The sequence below is a fragment of the Myxocyprinus asiaticus genome, chromosome 29, assembly GCF_019703515.2.
Source record: "Myxocyprinus asiaticus isolate MX2 ecotype Aquarium Trade chromosome 29, UBuf_Myxa_2, whole genome shotgun sequence".
Classification (NCBI taxonomy): domain Eukaryota; kingdom Metazoa; phylum Chordata; class Actinopteri; order Cypriniformes; family Catostomidae; genus Myxocyprinus; species Myxocyprinus asiaticus.
Genome location: NC_059372.1, coordinates 14,296,663 through 14,314,207, shown reverse-complemented (window position 1 = coordinate 14,314,207; position 17,545 = coordinate 14,296,663). Strand labels below are relative to the sequence as shown.

Here is a 17,545-nt window from a genome sequence, read left to right as displayed (position 1 = left end):
TAATGGTCAGCATTTGACTGATACTAAACGTACAGTACTGATGTTTATTTAGCTATTTATTTTATTTTTATTTATTCTTTATTTTAATGGTCAGCATTTGACTGATACTAAACATACAGTACTGATGTTTATTTAGCTATTTATTTTATTTTTATTTATTCTTTATTTTAATGGTCAGCATTTGACTGATACTAAACAGTACTGATGGTTATTTAGCTATTTATTTAATTTTTATTTATTCTTTATTTTAATAGTCAGCATTTGACTGATACTAAACAGTACTGATGTTTATTTAGCTATTTATTGTATTTTTATTTATTCTTTATTTAAATGGTCAGCAACTGACTGATACTGAACATACAGTACTGATGTTTTTTTAAGCTATATATTGTATTTTTATTTATTCTTTATTTTCTCAGTGTTCATTTCTAGAATTTGATGACAATATATAATAATAATGTCAAATATTCTTTGATAAAAATATTTGTTTAAGAAAGCAGCCTTCTGAGTACCTTTGCATAGTCATATCGGTGCAAAATCGGTGAACAATCCATGTAGAGAAGGTCTGTTTTCATTCCAGCTCAAAAATTAACTATATCAGCCACCATATCGGTAATCAGTGAATTTTCCCCCTCTAAAATCGGTATCGGACTCAAAAATCCCATATCGGTCAGGCTCTAGTGAAAAGTCAAAAGTTTTTAGTATCAGTCTGATTTACTCTTTCTGTAATGGACCAATTTTGATTTTTTTTTTTTTTTTTTTTCTCAAGTTCCCCAGAATTTCCTGCTAGGTGAAAATATTTCTAATGATAAAAAATAAAAATAAAAGCTATAAAACACAAATGTTTTATTTATATAGTAATTTTATAGGCCTGCTATAACACAATATCTGTAGATAGAAGCTTTTCGATAACAAAATATCCTGGCTTGGCCCACATGCCCTGAAGATCTTTTCCATCTGGCCCATTTGTCAATGAAGTTGAGTAGCCCTGCTCTAAAAGGTGTTTGATCAGAGTCACGTGAACATAACAGAGCCAAATGATACATTATTATCCTTAACACTGACTTGTCGACTAGTCGCTCAAACAACTGACTGACTTATTGATTATTACAATTGGTAGTTTTGCACGTCTCTAGATAGGTCAAAAGAGTATACTTTGAAAGGCTAGAGTTCTCGACCGTGCACAAGACGTAACGGCACGCGAAAAGAAAAAAGCATACTCTTGCCTTTAGAATGGCCTTGGAGATGTGAACCGAAAAGGAAAGATATTTTAGAGGCTGAGCAACTAGCTACTTCATTTTGATGATTAAGGATTACAAAGACAAACATTTTTGTATTTGTAATAACACGCACTGATGAATAAGGCCAGGAATGTCAACTAAGAAACAAAATAGGGTCAATTTTGATTTTATGATGACTTTACAGTTGGAGTACATTATGCTAACCTGTGATCTACTAAGCTTTCAGAAGTCCTGATATGAACTGTTAATAAAAGCTGATCTCAGATCAGCACAAAAGCACAGCTGACACCATTACATCACAGTGACAGAGTTGTCACAGATCCCACGGTTTCACTTCTTGCGTGACAGGCATTTAACAGTATTAACCCATAATCCTAAACTGCTACAGATGCATACTCGAGTCACTATTCATTCACAGAGAACCTGCCCAAGCCCCTCATCCGTTATCCCTCCCTCCTTCTCTCTCTCACTATCCCTCCCCACCCCCATCGGCAGGCAGTAGCTTCAGCACAGTCATATTTAATTAACATCTCGGCGGACAACACAGGGATCTGCCGTCCTCTGCAGAGGCTCTCTGTGCTGTCACACTTGGGATAATTGTTTTATATACCCTGATTCGACAGTCGCTACCTTAAACACAAAAGTAAAGAAACATTGTTGACCTACATTGCTGTTGATCTGTGAATTATACATGATGTCAATATTTGATTATTTATTTCTTGTGGTGTAATTCAAAAGCCAAACACTTACGTTTGTTGTTATTCTGCCTTTACAAATGCAAACATGGAAAACTGACAGGAGATGATGTTGTTGAGGTTTGAAACAGCAGGAGTCATGACATCTCTGTTGTAGCGTTTTCTTGTACGCCATGCTAACAAAGATTTTCAAGAAAGTACTGTGGTATTACCGTGTTTTTTGGACATGATACCATAGTAATACCATGTTTTTGGTGAAGTACCATGGTAGTATCATGGTATTATTTGAAGTACCCAGGAGTAACAGGAGTAAATAATCATTCAGTACAATCTCAGTCCTTTTTTTGAAAGAGCATTTATTTTTTATTTTTACTGTAATACCATAAAGAAAATATGCTAGTATCAAGTTTAGCTAACTGATAGAAGGAATCATACCTAAAGTGGCAGTTCATCCAAAAATTTAAATTCTTTTATTTACAGTACAGAGCCTCAGTCAGCATTAACTTTCTTTGCCTCTTCCTCCAAACAATGAGAGTAAATGGTGACCATTCTGGCTACAATTCTGCCTTATATCTCCTTCCATGTTCCACAGAATAATGTCAGTCATACCTGTTTGAAACAACATGAGGGTGAGTAAATAAAAAGTATGACTTCAGTATGACCCTCTGTTCAAATTCTAAGTATGGACAATTCTTGTTTTCAAAGGAGCGAGTCCAATACTCCTGGCACCAGCCTAGCCTTCTGTGCATGTGCTTGCACACACCAGAGAAGATCAGGGATGGTGGTATCAAGATGGCATATTTTTAACTTTGAAAGTTATGAGTTTCATCTTAACTTTCAGTTTGTTTTGGAGTTTCTCTTCTTGATTTTCCTTCTCTCCCTCTCTCTCTTTTCTGAGGAGCCCTGTTTGCTATCAGGCTCAGGAATGAATTTAGGAGGCTTATCTGAGCTTTTTCCCAGCCAGGGCAGAGAAGATGTGTTAAGGCGTCTGTCTCCTGACAGGAAAGAGGAGCTATCTCTGCTGATAAGGCCATGGCTGACTTGAGAATTGTAACAAAGCAGACAGCATGGATGCAGGTGGCTTCACATCAGTCTACATGCATAAGCCTGCAGCCAAAATCTCAGCCAGGTAAAACGAGGTTAAAAGCAATTATGTTCCCACAACAAAAGAATCATTCTCCCCAGCACACAGTTGAGGAGCTGGAAAAGGTGTGATTTGTATTCGCCCTGCTCTTGAATCAAGTAAGAAGGGGATCTTGGGGAAAACAGAGAATCAGAAAAACATTCAATCATTTATTCATGCAGCTTTGAAATGACGGCAGTGTTTCAACAGCTTAAAGGGATAGTTCACCAAAAATGAAAATTCTGTCATCATTCTGTCAGCAATAACATAATTATCTCTTATTGCATGATATAGCTGGTTTTATAGTGTTATACAAGCATATTTATTAATTATATTTAATGCTGACAGCCAGGTTAACATCTTTTCTGAAAAGACACAGCCTATCAAATAACAAAATTAGGCAGTTAATTGCCATTTAACTGACACTTGTCAATAAAAGTAACTTAGTGTATTCCAATACGCGAGAGAGTAAATAATAATTCCAACAGTGACAAGGAGGATTTCGGGTGGTTTTACAAAACACAACTCAAGGCTTGTAGAAAAACTACTAGTTATTTACCATCTCTTTTAGATTAGCATGTCTGCGGCAGAGTCTTGAGTAAGGGTTTAGCAAACACAACATGGCGGGTTGTGGTTAAGGGGAAAAATCATTAGTGGCTTGTGTAAAACACAAAAGGCATGCGTAAGCATTCCATGCCTCATTTATAATGCCTTTTAGAAAATCAGCATTAGCCTTTTTTAATATTTAATGTATGAACCTCATGTTGACGTAGAGCTAGCGTTTACTAATGTTTACTGCACAGTTACAATAGAGCTATAACAGGATTTTGCATAGTCGAGCTACAGTCCTTATCTGTCAGTCCAAGTATACATGACACTTGTTTAGCCAAATATTTGAAGGACATCAGCTAAGGAAGCGCAGTTATACACATTGCACATCACCTCTGTCTTTCGAAAATCATGCTAAACACCAAGGCTAATTGAGGTCTGATTAATGTATAGACATGCTGGATGAAGCCGAGCTACAATCACATTATTTAGGTCTGTTAGTCCGACTTTGCAAAAATTACATTACATTACATTGTAGTGTTGTAGAGGAAGTGCCAGTATACATATAGCGCATCACCTCTGTCTTTCGGTGTAAACGCAAGTTTCAGAAATGTACTTTTCTGGGGGATTTTTTACATTTAGGAGGGCATATTTTTTTTCTGACCATACTAAATTATACTGTGTTGTGCATTTATGTAACATTTATGTAACATTTTCAATCTGAAAATTGAAAAAGCTGTTTCTTTTAAATTTGAATCAACATCAACTCATTTTATGCCATAATGTGGATGACTAGGTCCAGAACAGAATTAAGAAACCAGATGTTAAAAATAAGAAATAGAATAATTCATTACGGGGACATTTTTCGTTCCTTCTATTTAATTTTAGGGGCATTTTTGACATTTTGATTACATTTTTGCCCCAAGCCCTGTTCATTTCTGACCCTGGTGCATGCACAATGCCAAGGCCAATTGTGGTCCAATTAACTTACAGTTGTGCTCAAAAGTTTGCATACCCTTGGAGAATTGGTAATATATGTACCATTTTTAAAAAAACACGAGTGAGGAGACAAAACACATTTCTTTTATTTCTTATGGGATTCATATTCAACTGTAGGTTATAACAGAATGGCACAATCATAAAACAAAACATGGCAACAAAGAAAAAAATGAAATGACCCCTGTTCAAAAGTCTGCATACCCTTAGTTCTTAATACTGTGTATTGCCCCCTTTAGCATCAATGACAGCGTGCAGTCTTTTGTAATAGTTGTCAATGAGGCCCCAAATTCTTGCAGGTGGTATAGCTGCCCATTCGTCTTGGCAAAATGCCTCCAGGTCATGCAAAGTCTTTGGTCGTCTTGCATGAACCGCAAGTTTGAGATATCCCCAGAGTGGCTTGATGAAATTAAGGTCAGGAGACTGTGATGACCACTCCAGAACCTTCACCTTTTTCTGCTGTAACCACTGGAGGGTCAACTTGGCCTTGTGCTTAGGGTCATTGTCGTGCTGGAAAGTCTAAATGCGTCCCATGCGCAGCTTTCGTGCAGAAGAATGCAAATTGTCTGCCAGTATTTTCTGATAACATGCTGCATTCATCTTGCCATCAATTTTCACAAGATTCTCTGTGCCTTTAGAGTTCACACACCCCCAAAACATCAGTGAGCCACCACCATGTTTCACAGTGGGGATGGTATTCTTTTCACTATAGGCCTTGTTGACCCCTCTCTAAACATAGCGCTTATGGTTGTGACCATAAAGCTCTATTTTAGTCTCGTCACTCCAAATTACAGTGTGCCAGAAGCTGTGAGGCACGTCAAGGTGTTGTCGGGCATATTGTAACTGGGCTTTTTTGTGGCATTGGTGCAGTAAAGGCATCTTTCTGGCAACTCGACCATGCAGCTCATTTTTGTTCAAGTATCGTCATATTGTGCTCCTTGAAACAACCACACTGTCTTTTTCCAGAGCAGCCTGGATTTCTCCTGAGGTTTCCTGTGGGTTTTTCTTTGTATCCTTCAATTTCTCTGGCAGTTTTGGCTTAAATCTTTCTTGGTCTACCTGACCTTGGCTTGGTATCAAGAGATCCCTGAATTTTCCACTTCTAAATAAGTGATTGAACAGTACTGACTGGCATTTTCAAGGCTTTGGATATCTTTATATATCCTTTTCCATCTTTTTAAAGTTCCATTACATTGTTACGCAGGTCTTTTGACCGTTCTTTTCTGCTTCCCATGGCTCAGTATCTAGCCTGCTCAGTGCATCCACGTGAGAGCTAACAAACTCATTGACTATTTATACACAGACACTAATTGCAATTTAAAAAGCCACAGGTGTGGGAAATTAACCTTTAATTGCCATTTAAACCTGTGTGTGTCACCTTGTGTGTCTGTAACAAGGCCAAACATTCAAGGGTATGTCAACTTTTGATCAGGGCCATTTGGGTGATTTCTGTTATCATTATGATTTAAAAAGGAGCCAAATGACTATGTGATAATAAATGGCTTCATATGATCACTATCCTTAAATAAAAGTCTGTTTTTTTGCATGATCAGTCATATTTTCAAAATCAATGCCAAAATTTCACAATTTCTGCCAGGGTATGCAAACTTTTGAGCACAACTTATACATGCTTGGTGAAGCCAATCTACAAATCACATTATCTAGGTCTCTTAGTCCACCTTCCCAAAAAATTGGACTGGTAAGATTTCAGATGGACAAAAGCATTTACATGACATCAAAAGACTAACTACTGTATTGTTTTAGTCCAACTGAAAACTGACTTTTAAAGTGTGTGTAAACTTAGTGATTGTAGACGCAGTGTCGAAAAAAGTGATTATGTACATGCTGTTAAATATGGCATGGCATTTGGCAGAAAGGGTTATATACTGGGAGAATTATAGAGTCTTAGAGCAGCACCACAATGACTGAGCAGTGAATGCGTAAGGAACCTGTTGTGCGTAAGCCGCTAATGTGCGTCGCACGGAAGACAGATTGAGGCATTGAAGAATGGTTGAGGGATTCAGTCCTATAGAAGTGTGTCATGAAGGCAATTTCATTAACATCTTAATAAAAGCAGGCTGGGCCCAAGAGAGCCTGGAGGCTATGACTAACGCTTTCAGTCAATGGATCCATGTGACACAGTAACGGAGGGGCCGCACAGTGCAGGAACTTTGTGGCATAATTTTTCAGAGACCGTTACTCTTCCCAAAGGAACTACCTCTGAGTTTGTATACATCCCATCATGGTCCACTAGCTCCAGTCCCTTTGCTGTTTTCATTTACTGTCCTTCCTCCCATCTGCTGGATTGAATATCTAAACAAAAGCTTTTGTTTCGGCAAGCTGGCGGCGGCTGCAGGGGGAGAGCAGGAGAGGGGAGAACTCTTGCCTCTTATGACTGGGCACATGGCAACATGTGTTGCAGTCTCTTTGCTTCTTTTTCTTGCCCTTGTTCTGTCTCTCGCTCTCTCTCACTCTGTCTCTCTCACCCACTCTACACACACAAACTATTTCTGTCTGTCTCTCTTAAGCACTTTTATTCCTTCTGAATGGGCAAAGTTTCGAGAGGCTGTGGTTCTCAGCCAGGGAGTCGGGGCCCACTAGGGGGCCTCAGCAAACTTTCAAGAGGGCCATAAGATGACTTAGAATCATTTAAAATAAGTTTGAATAATTTAATTTTATAAAAATGCTTAAAAACACTTAAGAATCAAGATGTACAACATGAAAACTGACATCTTATTTCATATTTTTAAGAGATAGTGAACCCAAAAATAAAACATTCTGTCGTCATTTTCATACCCCCATGTTGTTTCAAACCTTCATGAAATTATTTCTTCCATGGAACATAAATGTTGGGCAGAATGTTAGATTCCATTCACTTTTATTGTAAGGAAAAAAGATGCAATGAAAGTGTATGGTGACATTCTGCGTAACATCTTTTGTGCTCCATGGAAGAAAGAAAGTCATATGGAACAACATGTGGGTGAGTAAATAACAACAACCTAGTCTCATAGAATGAATGTTACTATAACAATTGTTTGGTAAACAGACTTTTATGTGCCCCATTCTACGTTTCGCCGCAGTTTCCTGGTGAAATTAACAACAGAGGCACCACAACGACTGTGTTTTTTTTTCACTTTCACAAATCACCAGTACAGCAAAACTGCAGGATTAGAACCTGAAACTTTACCATGAGACCAATCAGCTTACTGATCCATGCATTTATCCACTAACAAACAAAATCCTAGTACTGACAGAGTTAGATGTATGGCTCAAGTTATTAAATTACTTGTGAAATATTACTCTTGAATTGGTCATCAAGAATGACAGTTTTTAAAACAGGAAAAGTTATTTGACATAATTCATGCATAACCTAATATCTATGAGTTTCGACACTTCATGACGTCAACCCCACAAACTGTCCCCACCACTTTTTAAAACGAAGTGACGCCCATGGTAACAGAAGAAATATCTAGACAATGGGGCCCTTGGAGACACAAAGGTTGAGAATCGCTGCTCTATTCCGAAGACCAGCTTGTACTGACAAAACTTAACATCAACCTGCCCCAAGCATTCAAAACCCTTCAAAAAAGCCAAATCAGCTCTCCATCAGATATGTAACAAAAAACCAATCCATGTCACACAGTAGCAACGTGCTGTAAAACCACCCTCAACCCATTACTCTCAAAAAGCAGACAACAGGCGTCATCAGTGTACCCATTAAATGGTAGCAGAGGCACTGAAGTTGTATTGGAGTAATATGAGGCAAGCATGGGGATTGATTTTTTCCTTCTGTGCTTTGTGGTGTTCTTACTGTAGCAGCACTATTTCAAATTGTAGAAGAAAAACTGCATTCAGTCTAAAATGGTGTCATTGAGCAACTAAATGCAACACCGGCACTCAAGATGATGAAATTGTAAAAGACTTAAATTACAACTTCCTTTTGGTTCTGTAAACATAACTAACCTATTGAAGTGTCTGCAATGTATGAATGCTACCTAAAATGATAGTTCATCCAAAACTGAAAATTATGTCACCATTTACTCATCCTTATGTTGTTCCAACCCTGTATGAGATGTTAGATGTTAGGCATTATGTTAGTCTCAGTCACCACTGACTTACATTGAATCTTTTTCATGCAATGAATGTGTTCCACGTTAGATAGAATGTCACATGTATTTGGAACAATATAAGGGTGAGTAAATGATGACTAGGGTGGTCAATTTTAATATAAAAGTTCCAATGTACTGTAAGCAGTGTGAATGTGACTGGCAGCATTCTCAGAATCACCAGCAACTGTGCATGATTGGTTCTTTCCCTTTCTTGCCCACACTCTGAAGCTGTACCCTAAATGTGTCAACACCCACAATTTTCTTTGACCAATCTGGACACTGGCACCTTCCAAGTGAGTGTCTGTCCACCAACTGTTCAAGGGTAATTAGCTGCAGCAGAAAACACAGGCCTAATTAAAGTGTAGCCGAATGCCGGGTCACCGTATCAACCTCGTGCCTAATCCGCCAACATTGAAGACAAATTATCATGCTAGGTTGTTTACAATCATTCTCCACTACAAGGATATAGATATAGAAAGAGATGCTGTTCTGGTAGCTTAAGGGTCCGTTCAGAACGAACGCTAAACAAAGCATAACAAATAGTACAGATTGAAGGTGTCTTGAAAAACGTTTTTTAAAAGTTGATGTTCTTTTAAACCTGACATGGCATCTAGAAAACATGGCGCTCCAGTGTGAGATGTTTACAACACAGCGTGACATGGCACAAAGCTCAACAATGTCCGTCTAGAGCATGTTTACATAGAAAAACTATTAAAAACAGATGCAAAACCGTTTGTGTGAATGGCCCCTGAAACTGTCTATTAGACAGACTATTCAGTATACCTTTTTCTACAAAGAGCCAAATCAGTTTCACAGTGAATCTGCGTCACTTGATACCCAGCTTCCAAGCTTCCCTTAATCAATATCACAGAGTAATTGTTATCGTCACCACATCTGGCTCCACTTGGATCCACTTGGATGTATGCATGCGTACACATACTAATAGACACAGACTTAAAGGGATAGTTCACCCAAAAATGGAAATACGTGTTTGGAACCAAATGAGGGTGACTAAATGATGACAGAATTTTTATTTTTAGCTGAACTATCCCTTTAAGTAAAGTCGTTTTATGCAAGAGAGTGAAGCATGTTAGGGTCAAGAGCAATGGTGATCTTTGTTGTGACAGTTGGACAGTAAAAACCACTAGATAAATAGCTGAGCCACACAGTTGGAAAGAGAATCCAAGATCAATGCATTAAAGCAAACAAACATAGTATACAGAGGAAGCAGATGAACTCTCACTACAAAAGGCCCATCCTGCAGGGCATTAGTGTGTGTGTGTGTGTGTGTGTTTGGGTGGTTTACGAGGACATTTTTTTAGGTTACAAACTAGTAATTACAAGGTTATTATGCTATAAATGTGTTTTATGAGGACATTTCTAGTATCTCAATAATTCAAATCACTTTAAAAACATACTAAACTATGTTTTTTTGAATATGTAAAAATGCAGAAAGTTTTTTGCGAGGGTTAGGTTTAGGGGTAGGGTTAGGGGATAGAATCTATAGTTCGTACAGTATAAAAATCATTATGTCTACAGAGAGTCCTGATAAGGATAGCCGCACCAACATGCGTGTGTGTGTGTGTGTAGCATTGGGGGGACGGTGGAAAGGCTTCCACTGCAATGCATTTGTACTGTTCACTCATTAAGAAATAGGTCAAGGATTCCGCCTGCATGCATCGCAACTTGTCAAAATCTCTTAAGCTAAACAGGGGCAAGCCCGTATGCCACCATAAGAGAAGAGAAGAGAGAATAGATATGGGGGTCTATGGAGGTGTAGCGCACGCTGGTGACACAGCATGCAACAAAAACATGTCTCAATTATGACCCACCAACCTCACAGGCCCCTCTGCCAGTGTGTAAACAGCAAAGGAACCCTGGGTAGGTTTGCCCATTATGGTCTGTCGCCACCAGGGCTGTAACTACTATAGATATTGAAGGGATCACATCCCTGCCAGTAATCCGAATAGTGGACTTTTATATTTGCTTCTCAATCTTGAATATTTGGTTACATCCTTGATTTCCACAGTCAGCGTGTTTTCAAGCACACCAATATGCTGATATAATTACCAAAAATCAGCTTATTCAAAACAAATCAGACAACGCAAGCAAACTACATATACATGAGACTTGAATTAATCTGATTATTCTCTTCTTTTGATGTCAAAATATAAAAAAGGCATGCACACAAACTTGCCCACACTGGATAAGCTAGTAAGTATGCCGGTATGGTGTTTACATGCAACGCAAAATCGGGGTAATGGGAAAAAAATCTACCAGTGTAGATTGTTTTATGCTTACACCATTTATGAGCTTAACGTAAAAAGGGAAAACCATTTAGGTGTTTAGATGATTTTGCACATTGATTACTCATTAAGCATAATCAGAGTAAGGTTGTGTAAGTACTGTAAACACGCTCCTTGATGGACAATGGTGGATGGAACTTTCCACTTCAAAGTGCCAAAGCTATGCTTTGGTTGTAGTCATCAATAGGTGGCGTTATTGAGTTATGAGCTATTGTGTCCTACATGGTCAACTGAGGTTGCTTGGGGGGTCTAGTTGTAAATGTTCATTCAACATTCATCCCAAAGTTCACCTTCTTCAATGGCCAAAAGCCACATGGAGAAAGACAAGCTCTTCGGCAAACACTAGATGCTACCTGGACAATGGAATATATGACTGATGAGACAGCAAATACTTGAAGATCCTTACATTGCCGTTTTCACAGCTGCAGAGTATTCTGTAAAAGGACTGATAAGGTAATCTCACAGACTTCAAAATCCAAGCTGAGAAGATACAAGCAAATATCCAAATTGGCCCCTAAAATAACACACTCAAGAAGGCATTTAACTAGGGCAAGCAGGATAAGCACTCAGCATGAGTCTCTTGTGGCCACCCTATTAAGATTCGACCCTCAGCCTCCCCTCAAACATATACATCTATCTGAGAGCCAATGGCTAAAAGAACAACAAACCCCCTTTAAGCACATAATACCCTCTAATTACCCTTCAGGAAATGCTTAATGCACCTGACTGACATAATCAAATCAATAGCATGCAACCCTACGTAAGAGTGCCAGAGGCTTTTGGAAAATCAGATGTACATGCAAATCCAAACGAGGAAGCTCATGCTGTGAAATAAGGAAAGATGTGAGCACTCGTTTTCACATTCTGATCAAACTGCATGAAGTCGGTGTGGCGTGGGGATGTAGGCAGCAGGGAAAGTTGATGGGTGTGCGCCCAGTGGAGACTTGTCCTGATGGCTTTGTGTAGTTAACCTTATTGATTAAAGAGCCTGTGATCTAGAGATGCTCTACAGCCTTCACAGACTCTCAGCGCCTCATCAAAGAGAACGTGCAACAAAGCCACACAGTGGGCAGAATGCGTAGTAGGGAATGCAATCATACTTTGCCTTACATGCCGTGGGGATAGCTTAGACTTGTCCCTCATATGTGACACGTCAAGCATTCAAATGAGCAAAGGTTTAATGTTATAAAGTGTGAGGTTAAATTCAGAGGTCTGTTGACTTTATGGTGTTACATTATTGGACGTTCAGGCGCCTAAACATACAGCAGCTCCCTCAGAAAAGATTATGATAGCACAAAAGTTGAGGAAAGGTAGTGCTGGTGAGCAATTTCAACATATACGAACAATAGCAATGATATTAAAAGAATATATTGATGATATTTTCCCTCAGAAATTACTAATATTACAAAAGTTGGTGAAAGGTAATGCTGAGCCATTTCAACATATCAAGTGGACAAAAGTGGAAACTAAAAATAGCACTGACATGATAAATATAGATGATTTTTCCCTCACAAATGATGACTAATATTTGTGTTAAAAGTTGAGGAAAGGTAGTGTTGAGCACTTTCAGCATATTTCCAAATGAAAAAAGTGGACACTTTAATGATAGCACTGACATGAAAAAAAAAAATACTATATTGACTTGTTTTGTTTTTTGCAGATGGCACATGATAACTAATTTTCAAAACAAACATGTAAGTTCCATGTTATTTGAAGAAATGTTATTCGCCAATTTAAGCCATGCTAAGCGCATTGTCTCAGACTCCCTCAGCATCTACTGCTTCTTTTTTCATTTAATTGAAAGTTTAGATCCAATTTTCCTCGAAACTGGCTTAATTCAGTCGCCCTTCACTAGCAATGGGCACTTTAGCTTCTTGAAGGTCTCAGGTCAAAACGCTGTTTCGCTTTGAGACGGAGATAAAAAAAAATATTTAAAAAAAACCGATGGCATGCAGCGAGGTCACGCTTGAGATGAATTCACCTCATCTTCCTCACAGAAAAGCGCCATTTGATTGTGTTATTGAACGATTTATATCATCCCTGTCCTTCATAGCAGATGCCCGTGATTCTCATGCAAATGCCGGCCGATTTTCTACTTAAAGAAACATTTATTTTCTTAAGACCCGATGTCAGAGCTGTGTGAGGGTAAATGAAGATTTGTGAGGGCATCTGCTGTAGTCCAGATGAAGAACAGCAGAGTTTTGCAGTAAGAGAACTGAATTATGGCCACAGCAACAATGTAACAGTTTCACATTCTAAACGAGTATCAGTTTCTTTGACAACGTCCCAATAAACGTTATAACGTGTCAGGGTTACTAGTACATCATGGAGGTCAGTGTATTTCTGAAATGTACAACGAGGAGGATTTTGGCTTCTTTAGCTATTAAAGTAGATAAGAACAGGAAGAAGTGGAGACGTATGAGGAATGAACTTTACCTTAGTGTAAATTAGTATATAAAAAATAAGGTTAATGAGTTGTCAAAAGCGCAAATACTGTAAGTGAGGAACATGCGTTTATGTGGTAGATAAACGATCCATGTCGACCGAAATTGTCATCATTGCAGCTATGAGATCTGCTGTCTTGGAATATAGTGGCCAGAATTGCGTACATGAATATAATTTTAAAATAATAGTCAATTTCTGTCTACGATTCTGACTACCATTTCTTTTAGACATAACAGTCTAATACAAGAGCTGCTTGTAGGGCAAAATCCAAATCCAGTCAAACTAACATAGCTACTAAATAATGGAGGTCGAAAAGATGCACGAGCACAGTCATAAATGGCTTGCATAATAAATAATAAAGTTTTTGTAACAGGAAGGATAAGACTATTCTTGGTTATCCATTTTAAAGTGGGAAATGTAACTGCGATTTTAAACATCAGCAACTAATAGTGCCACACAATGCAAAATGTATCAAATTAATTCATTTGATCCTAATTTAATTGTCCGTAATCCAAAAGTTTGCTGTTTATGTGCAATTTATGTAGGATAGCAAGAATTGTTAGATCTATAAATGCTTTCTTCTGCACAGAGCACGGAACACATTAGTATTCGTGGCCACATCTCGCGCGTAAAGCATCTCCAGGCTGAAATGCATTCATGAAAACACGTTTCTCCACTCACCTTTAATCCAGAAGAGTACGGAGGAGGGTATCTAATGTTGTATTAAAACCCTGCTCAGTGAAGATGTCTTTGCGTTCAGCTCAGTTGTGATAGATAGATCCACATCAGCATGAATGCTGCGGAGTCCTCCAGTGTGGTTCAAAGGTAGCACCTGCAATAATTTCTCACAATTCCTCTAAGATTTCTTGAGGGCAGCCCCGTCTACGCGCGAGACGCCGATGAATGAATACACGCCGCTTGGCTTCAAGTCGCTGTTTTCACCGGTAACTGATTTACAGTATGCAGCTAAATTCAACGCATCATCTGTTGTCGATGCTGTCCGTGCTGGAGGATGGTCATTAACAAGCGCACATGCCGAGAGCACGGCACATTCCCTCAGTCCTGTGACACTGACAGCGGCTCTCAGTTATATCGTCATGCACGCGCTCGTTGCTCTTCTGTGCTGGTTTTGCGCGAAACTGGCACATGCACCGAAGCCCAGCAGCATTACAGTACCACACCGCGTTTAAATCCAGCCCTCTCTCTCTCTCTCTCTCTCTCTCTCTCTCGCTCTCTCTCTCTCTCTCGCTCTCTCTCTCTCTCTGTGTGTGTGTGTGTGTGTGTGTGTGTGTGTGTGTTAGCACGGCCGGTTTAATTCGCATGTCGCATGTTTTTAACTGTTTCTTCCACTGAACGATGGTCATTTTTTAAATGCACATTTGAGGTGATTAAATCTACATTGAGCTTTAAAAAATATCTAAAATTGTGCAATACTTAATTTATATACTGTTTCTGTATAGTACAATATATGTCTCTCTGTACAGTATATCTAGCTGTATTGTGTTTTCTAATGGGAGTAATAAAGTGTCTATCTATCTATCTATCTATCTATCTATCTATCTATCTATCTATCTATCTATCTATCTGTCTGTCTGTCTGTCTGTCTGTCTCTCCGTCCGTCCGTCCGTCCAAACATCCATCCATCTATCATCTATCTATCTATCTATCTATCTATCTATCTATCTATCTATCTATCTATCTATCTATCTGTCTGTCTGTCTTCTTTCACTGTATAAAATACATTATAAACTATTTAACTTAAAAAAAGAAATGCCAAATAGGAAATACTTTGGCACAATCACTTTCTTAAAAATGACATGCACCTAAATCCACTTATCAAACTTAATGTAAATATTGCATTGGTATTACAGTTTTTCTCAATCGCTTTGGCTCATTTTTTATTTTATTTTTTAAACAGTCTTAACATGCTCTCAAAGTGCAATTGCCACAACTGTTTTATGGGACATCACAACTCTACTGCATGTCTGCAAAATGTAGTAACTCACCCAAAACATTTAATTCATGCTTCATAGTTATTGTGTCAGTAAATTGGCTAATGCCACCAAAATGGAAAAAAAAAAAAAAAAAAAAAATATATATATATATATATATATATATATATATATATATATATATATATATATATATATATATATATATATATATATTTTTTATTTTTTTTTATTTTTTTTTTTGTCATCCTGTGAGCCGTACTGGTCAGAATGTTTAAATGTTTTTTCACCATGGCAGTCATCCCTGGAAATGTTTGTTATATACAAATGTAATTTTTTTTCTACTTTTTTTGTTGACACTGACTGCTTACTGTATTATACAAGAATGTCAGTTTTGTCAAGCTGAATGCTATTGTGTATCACACTGAACTTTTTAGATACTGATTTCAGCAGTAGGTAAAAGTTTACTGGGGAAAGTCAATACTGTACAATACTGTAATACACAGAAAAAGGATATGCACATTTGTATGTATCCACCTTTTTTCTGACTTCTCCATGGGCGGCGCCATTGGAGCGAAAGTCTTCCTCTCGGATGCTCCACATTTCCGCTTAGCTGTTGTTATCAGCTGGGCAGCGTTCCACTTCACTTTTAACATCCACTTGCTAACTCCCCTAAGCACTTCCCCTCGGGGGAATCCCCGCCACCATTTTGGAAGTCCGTTCCACTTGGTTAAGTGAGCGAGGGAAGTTTCTGTTGACAGACCCTCAACCCCTCGATTTTGACCAAGGGAGTGAGCCTACTCTGAAATATGCTTCAGACAGCTCCTTATCCCACAATGCAACTCGATTGTGGCGTGACAGAATATTGCAGTTCATAAACCCCACCCCCACACAACTCTAATGTAAGATGAAAGTGAAGTTAGGTCAATTAAGCAGTTTAGAAAAGTTATATTGAGATTTAACAGCATAATACTTGTAGCTACATTAAACTGTTTATCACACCGTTATAGCCTATATGTTCATTATGTTAACATTTTTGTTCGTGTAAATCTTGATTAATCCTTTCTAACAATTCGTTCTAATGAAAAAAAAATTAAACATACAAGATTTATAGGCTACATAAGCCTCTGAAATCAATCTCCAAAAACATTGTTTTCTCAGGTGTAAAAATCACAAAATAATTCCAAAAATTGGCATTAGCCTTCAACATGCTCCATGTGATCAACGGTTAAGGGTGTTCCAGTTAAACACATTGCACGTCTTCTGCCAGTAGTGGACACTCACGCAACGTAAGCAGTGACGTATATCCGAGTCCATGAGGCAGAGTGAAGTTTGCGAGGAAGGGGATAAAAATTTGAAATGGAACACAGCCCAAGACAAACGTTACTGGTGATGGCGAGCAGCTAAGGGTCTGGATAATTATGCGCTGTTATAGGGTGTTACAACAACTACAGGTGGCTTAAAGACTACTGGAACATGAATGTCACAATAAGAAGCCCCCCAAAAGCTGCCAATGTTGAAACATTCCGAGTCAAACCAGATGTAATAAGAGGCTGCATTAAACTAATTCTCCATCATTTGCCTTTAAAAAAAAAACAAACATTGACAGATAATTCTAAATACTGTCCGTCATTTTGGAAGATAACAAATATGAAAAATATTTAAACCAAGCCTTTGCTTTATTAATCAGCTTTACAAGGTTCATATCTCATGTCGTGCTGTGAGTGTATGTGAATGAGAGAGAGACCAAGTTGTTCTCGGCAGAGTGCGCGAGAAGGCAGCACTTGTTAATGCAGAAATAATGCAAAGGTACGTGCCTCAGATCTGAAGATTTTTAAATGGAACCTATTATGACCATACATCCTCTTTTCATGGATGTTTCCTCTTTTTTAGAACCTTAAAAAGTGACCAGTTGGGATTTCTAGATTCCCTAAATGTCCGCGATTTGGCTGTTTTCATATTGAACTGCTCAACAAAAAATGTAATTAAATCTAGTGCATCACATACGTGAATTCTCTCTCTCTCTCTCTCTCTCTCTCTCTCTCTCTCTCTCTCTCTCTCTCTCTCTCTGCATGCTATAAGGCCTATGTCTGTCTCTCTCTCCCTTTCACACACACACACACACACAC

General features: G+C 38.3%; 1 protein-coding gene across 1 annotated transcript in view; it reads right to left on the bottom strand.

Annotated features, from left to right (window-relative positions):
* The window catches only part of LOC127419895 (plexin-A2-like), a 318,335-nt gene extending 303,757 nt beyond the window's left edge, over positions 1 to 14,578 (bottom strand). The window contains exon 1 of the mRNA XM_051661704.1: positions 14,146 to 14,578. The gene's annotated coding sequence lies outside the window, so the exon portion shown is untranslated. The remainder of the gene's footprint in view (positions 1 to 14,145) is intronic.
* Positions 14,579 to 17,545: the final 2,967 nt, after the last annotated feature.